Source organism: Pinus tabuliformis, chromosome 7 (assembly GCF_031772625.1).
Source record: "Pinus tabuliformis cultivar Carrire ecotype Pingquan chromosome 7, CPIR1, whole genome shotgun sequence".
Classification (NCBI taxonomy): domain Eukaryota; kingdom Viridiplantae; phylum Streptophyta; class Pinopsida; order Pinales; family Pinaceae; genus Pinus; species Pinus tabuliformis.
The window spans coordinates 1,432,656,071-1,432,663,186 of NC_142293.1; the positions used below are offsets into that span (position 1 = coordinate 1,432,656,071).

At 37.4% G+C, this 7,116-nt stretch overlaps 2 pseudogenes; both read right to left on the bottom strand.

Moving 5' to 3' along the window:
• Positions 1 to 580: 580 nt before the first annotated feature.
• Positions 581 to 1,249, bottom strand: LOC149253068 (enhancer of mRNA-decapping protein 4 pseudogene; annotated as a pseudogene).
• Positions 1,250 to 1,354: 105 nt separating this feature from the next.
• On the bottom strand, positions 1,355 to 1,981 carry LOC149253069 (varicose-related protein pseudogene; annotated as a pseudogene).
• Positions 1,982 to 7,116: the final 5,135 nt, after the last annotated feature.

Sequence of the window (7,116 nt, forward strand, 5' to 3'; positions counted from 1 at the left end):
TCCACACACAAAATGTTTTTTTTATTTTTATTTAAATAACAAATTAAAAACAACACACCAAATATTTTTTATTTTTATTTAAATAACAAATTAAAAACCATTGTTTTTAATTTATTATTTATGTTGATTTTTTTATATTTTTTTTAGTTGTAAATAAAAATAAAAAAACTAATTAAAAAACAAACCGTAAACTAAAATGTTTCACAACCGTAGAGCTCACAACTATCGCGCGTTGCTGTGATTGAGCCACTGAAGAAGGTAATCCTGATGAACATATCTGATGCTTCCTCTGCATGCACACGGGTAAAACAGAGGATTCTCCAAGTCTCCAGGCGTTCGGCATATTCGACAAACATCTTCGTCCTCCTCCGCCGTTTCGTCAAATCTGCTTTCACAAAAGTTTCATAATGTACAGTCAATACAATGGAAAGAGAAAGCCAGAACCGGAAAAGGAAAAATGCCTGTCAATTACATATCGTTTATGGAGATAGAGCGCATTTCCCCTCTCTAATGTAGATAGTGTTTCAGTAGGCAGCATTCAGAAATTTACATCAAACAATTAGTGCCAACTTGAAAAAAATTACACAACTATGTCAGCCCTAAATCCAAGTGTGGATCTCTCAAAGACATGTGAGGCGGTGTCCTCATCCAAAGATCCAAGCTCTACAGGTGGTGGAAAGCATTGAGACAACTCGAGTGCATATTGTTGAATGGCCTGGGTTTGAACACAATAGATTTGAATTGTTCCTTCCCCATCAGCGACATTCTCACTTGTGGCCGTAAAGCTCAAAATGGGCATTGTTACAGAAAATTCTGCCAGATAGTCTATGCGGGTGGCTAAGGGCTTCAAACCGTATTCCATGTGTACTGCATAGATGGCATTCCTTTTTGCATTTGCTAATAAAATCACACTTGCACGAGGCACAACCAAGACTCGATTAAAAAATGCTTCTTCATTCCATGATTCCAGAGAACTTTTAAGTTCAAGGGTTTGAATACACTGCCATTTTCCAGAACTTGAGAGGGAAAACCGACCATCTGGACTTGCACAAACCCAAAGCTTCAATTCTTGATTAAGTGGACCCGCTGTTAAAAGAACTACATGATCAGGAGAATGCGGTATTGTAAGAAAACCAACTGAACCAACAGGCTTTCCATCATGAGGCATAAACGCTACAACTGGAAGCATCTTCTTATCACCCCAAATTTTCACCATGCCATCCTTAGACACTGAAGCCAAATAAGTCATGTCCCAGTGATATATTGACAGATCCGTGACTTCTCCATCATGTTTGCCAATGCAATATACGCCTTTTGCTAGACTATCAATGTGGCATTTAACAGGATTATCTGCTGAAAAGACACCACCAGGTGCAGCTGACCTCAATTTTGCAACGTCTATTTTCAGCAAATAATTGTTGATACCCACAAATAAGACATCCCTCTGCTGAGAATGCCAGCAGACACGAGGATGAACAGACTCCCAATCCCCCAAGATCTAAATGGCAAAAACAATTTGCTCTGTTATCTGTGTTTTACCATCATCTCCTAGGCCTTCCTCAATTTTCCATTTGAAAACCCTTCCATCAGAACTTGCACTTGCTGGGAGATGCACATTATTGGAAAAAGAGGCCATATCAGTGACCCTCTGCAAGTGCCCTCGAAGCAGCGCTCTGAGTGCAGTATTTATATTAAGAATACGAATATTGCCCGCACGCAGGCCATAGCAAATATAATTCCTGTTGACAGCAATTTGCTGACCGCCAACCAGAAGGGGATCCGACGTGTAAACTGTAATCGGTGAAACTTCAAGTTGAGGCTGAGCTTCTTCTGCTAACCGAAGATCAATATCATAGATAGCATGATCTCCATGGAGAGGCCTTCCTCTTGGGAGCTTAGAACTCAATAACCTACTGGGTGTACGCTGGGGAGCCAAATTCACAGGAGGAGCCGTCGGTATTGCAGGTGGTGTCAAAGCCATGGGTTGCAGGGAAGCTTGAAATGGTTCCACTGAACTTATAGTAGGAGGAAGTTCGAGGGAACTCGGTGTAGAATCCGCCACCTGTCTATCATGTAATCGGCATGCAAATTGAATGCAAAGAGAGCACAAGCAATTTATTAGCAACTACTCCATGGGTTTAGCCTGTATAGAAGGCCACCTCAACCGAATTCCTTAATGCTTTGGATTTTCAACCAGCTTTTCTCCAGCAATTAAATGCTTTGAATCGGTTGCGGTTTATGGCAAGAAAGAGTGCCGGAGCGTCGGCAATGGATTCCTCACATTCAACGAGATTGGGTTCACATGAATGTGGTGAAAGCAAGAGTTGACTAAATATCGATCTCGTCTTTTTGAGCTTCTGGATACATGCCTGAAGTCACCACTTTTGCCAGCATATTTAGCTGCAACATTTGCAAAGAAATTGAGCAGGCTAGCACTTTCAGCACCTCTATCAGAGTCACTTCTTGTGATTGCTATCATTCATAATCTTCTTCGGAGGCATCCTTCAATCAATTGTTTGGTGGATCGGCAAGATATGGATGAAAATGAGGCAACTAAAACCACAGAGCTAGATGAAAATATTGATGAGTCTTGTGTAACTCATTCAGGAGCGAAGAAAGAGATACTTCAAAGTGCAGAGTTCACTGTGGGAGATAGAAACTTTGCGACGCCATTATTGCCCAGCTGTCTCCAGATTTGTTGCATCCCTTGAAAATGATTTGACAGTTAGAGCTAAGACAACTGAAGTTGCTGTCAAAGACTTCAGCTCGGGATCTTATGGTACCATCTTTTCAGAAGAGGTTGGCCGCAGAATCAAACAAGTTCGACTTGCATTCTACAAGTCTGTACCATCTACTCTATTTCATGAAAAAAAAACAGCACAGATTGATGATCCAGCTTTAGATTTTGTAGGGTGGAGTTTTACCACTTCTGTAACCAAAGCAAATTAACTCCACTGTCATCCCATTTGAAGATCATCAAGTTCCAATTGGATTCTACCCAGTGAAGATGGTATGGTACCACTCAATCTGTTGCTGGCCAGAGATATTCTCCAAACGCTTTGACTATTTGCAAGCTCTTTTAATGGCCGACATTCTCCAAAGTTTTCCACCATGTCATTCCTCTCAGGTTCTCCGTGCACAAACACATCAATATCACCTCATCCTTGAATGCGCACCAGGTCATTGGTTGGATTTTCATTTTTTTTTTTTTAAGTTGAAAAATAGCAATGGTAATCCAAAAAAAATGGTTAGTTGTTAAAATGATTTTATGTTGTTTTTATTTAATGTTTTGCATGTTTTTCTTATATTTTTTTCAAATATCAAAACAAACCAAAAAAACAAAAATGGTTATTATTTTTTTTAGGTTTTTTTTTTAAAATTTCTAAAAAACAACAAACAAACAAAAAAAATGGTTAATTTTTTTTTTTTAATTAATGTTTTGCATTTTTTTAAATATCTAAAAAAACAAAAAATAGTTAGTTTTTTTTAAATATCTAAAAAAACAAAGAAAATGGTTAAGTTTTTTTTATTTTTTTTTATTTATTTATTTTTAATAATAATATGTGTATATATAATACATATATTATTATTATTTTGTGGAATTTTTTATTTCTTTTATTTTTTAAATCTAAAATGAAAAACTATTTTTTTATTTTTATTTTTATTTTTTAAATCTAAAATTAAAAAAACTAAATATCATCTAAAAATTTAAAGATTTATTTATTTATTTTTTTAAATCTAAAATTAAAAACTAATTTTTTATTGGTTAAAAATCTAAAATTAAAAAAAAAAACTAAATTTCATCTAAAACTTTAAAGATGTTTTTTTTTCATTTACAAAATTGTTTATTGTCTTTTTGCAAATTAATTCTCTAGCAAGAGTATTTTTATTTGAACAAAACCAATAGACTTTTTGATCTTCCTGATCGCACGAAGCGCAGGAAGAGAGCATACTAATCGATTGATTCGTTTTTTTATTTATGCAAGGGGGGTTTTTGAAAAGATGAAATTTAAAACTAGCTAAACACTAAAACATTAGAAAACTCAAACTTAAACTCCTTTATGAAGAGCCTGTTGTCACCAGGTTTCACAAATTATTTTGTCTAAAGAAAAATACTAGTACTGAATTAAATTCCTAATGCCTAATCCCTTAGCACCATCCCCGGCAACGACGCCAAAATGTTGGGCAATTTATTGGGCTTAAATTGCTGCATTAAATTATCAACCAGGGAAACTCGTAAGCTTGTGATGATGCCAGCACAATATATGCAGGAGTAGGCAACTAACTCTATGTCTAACTAAATGATTTATGATTCAATACAATATGCAAGGGAAGAGGTTCCTAACTAAGGAGGTCCTGGTTGTCCTTCCCTACAGTATCATAGAGAAATCATTCGTAAAACCAGAAACTTCAAATGAAGACAAGATAATGAACTTAGTTATTGTTCAGATTCAAGTAGAGAGAGAGACTAACTTAGTCTCTTGATTGTCCTCTCATGTACTAATCCAAACTAAACTAAGTTTCATTCATAAGCATAAGAAATGAAATGACTTGAAATATAAAAACACAAAAGAATGAATTTCAATTACCATATAAATCAATGGAGAGAGAGCCTAACTTAGACTCTTGGTATCTCCTCATATGATACTTGAAACATAAAAGCAAAAGAATGAATTTCAATTATCATATAAATCAAATAGAGAGAGAGCCTAACTTAGACCCTTGGTTGTTCTCTCATGTGTTGATAATATTCTAATTTAAAACTCATTCATCAATCACAAACAAATCCTCAAACATCTAAACAAGTAAATGAAATAAGATCTAATATGAAATAAAATGTTCCTCTCATCCTTTTAGAGTGAGCTCAATTCTCTTAAGAACAAGACAAATTATTCCATATACTACATTAAGGAAAATTAAATCTAAAACTACATAATGGAAATATATGTAAAATGAAGCTTTATTCTATTCCATCATAAGTTTGGATACATGCTCTAAGAGTCCTCCCCTTGGAATGGAGGAGGTACTCCTATTTATACAATAAGATGAGATAACAAACTCATAATGATGATCCACTAATCTCTCTTTAGTTCCATACATTTCTCAACCATCTAGACACATAACCCTATCCTCCATGATCTCCTCCATGAGGTCCATGATTGTCTCCATGAGATCATGATCTTTTCCATGAGGCTTATCTTATCAAATTCGAATTTGATCATTCAAGGCCACATAAAGATGCCCTGGAAGCTTCCTTTGTACCTACACATGTCAACAAACTCATTCTAATTGTTAGGTATAAGTATAAGCATATTATTTTCTAAAGTTTAGCCATAAATTCACTTAAAAATGTTAAGAATTAATAAACTTTGGAAAAGCATAGTTATAACCCAATAATGAGGTAAATGGAATGATGTGGAGGTGGAATGGAGGTGACATGAAGGTAAAATGTGAAGATATTGGTGAATAATGGAGTGAAAATAGGGACCATTTTGAGGCCCAACATACGCTCATCATGTCCTAGCGACCTACAAAAGTTGCAGAACAATTGTTGCAGTGCTTGTACATACTTCTGTAGCAAGTGACAGTTATCCGTGGCATGTTTTTCGGCTACCTGACAGATAGCGCACCATAATTCAGGCCCCACGCTGGGTCCTACTTGAGCTTCCGGCCTTAAAGGCAACGATCCTCCCCTTGCAAGGTAATTCACAAAGGTTGGGCAATGGTCTTTGTCATGACCCTAACTCTTGCATTTCAAGCACCATACTTCCTCGCGTACCTCTGATCGAACCATCCTGTCCTGCTCCAGACCTTGGATCTCAAGGCACATATTCTTCAGCTGCACATGGATCTACAAAAATCCTAGATTAGGATCTTGCATCGGAGTCTCATGTAGTCTCATGGCAATCTCCAAGGCCTCTGTCTGAGTTGTTATCTTCTGTTGCAACAACACACTCCTTAAGTGTGGTAGTAGCGAAGCCACAAACCACTCGCGATGCTATCCATCTATCAAATTCATGTTGGCTTCGTGGATTGTACTTTTCAACCTCTGATCTAGTTCCCAAGGTGTCTTGGATGTCTGCTACTCTAGCATTTGAGTTATCATTAGAGTACTTAATATACCAGGTTAGCGTGCGATCTTGCACAGCACCAACTAGTGTTGCCTTCTTTATGTCATCATCTGTAACACCTTGAGCTTCTCATAGAGCGCTCACAACAAACTAGAATTGGTCCGGATCCTCATTTCCCAAGCCTTTGAACAAAGGAAACTTCATGTATTTGCCATACTGAACCGCGGTGGAGGTGGAGGTGGTACGGATGAAGTTGGAGGCAATGGCGGTGAAGTCGGAGGTGGTGTGGGTGGAGGTGGTATTCGCAAGAATCCTTGTCTTATTAACTGAATAGCGCTTCGTGGAGAAACCTTCTCTATTGCTTCTTCATCCCTTCGCGGAGGTGAAATCAAGGGGCTATACTCTAGACCCTTATTTCCTTCATTTCTATAAATTTTTCTGCTTCGTGTAGTCCTGAACATCAAGGCAACTACATAACCCATTTTTCGCACAACAACATTTTAATCCAAGTATTCAAAGATTTTATGTTTTACCTGGCGGTCCTTTGAAAAAGTGTCACTCTGCCTCGTTATAGCTGACTGAGGTGTCAACCGAGAATTTAGTAAAAAATCCTCCTATGACGCAATTGAGCCAATGATCGACAACGTGAGCGATCTTATCCTTCGATGCTTCCAACATTCGCACTAGCTCTGTGGTCCACACAATAGGATCGTCAAGATTCCATCTTCCTTGGCTGTGTGCTAGCTTCATGATCCACTCGTATAGCTCAATAGGGAAAGAGCAGAAAAATATCTCATGGATCTCTGTATACAGGTACCGGTCCAACCACTGTTCCTTATTTAGTTGCGGGTTTCTGTTCTCATGTGCCGCGAATTCATGGATTTTTCTATCTAGCTATTCTCCAATCTCCTTCTTAGTTGGATTCCAGTGATGCAACATCACACATCTCTTATGCAGAATCTGGTCCTGGCAATGAAATCATTTGTTGGCTTGAGGGAGCCTGACCCAGGTTTAGCATTAGTTAGGCAAACAAATCCCTACACTA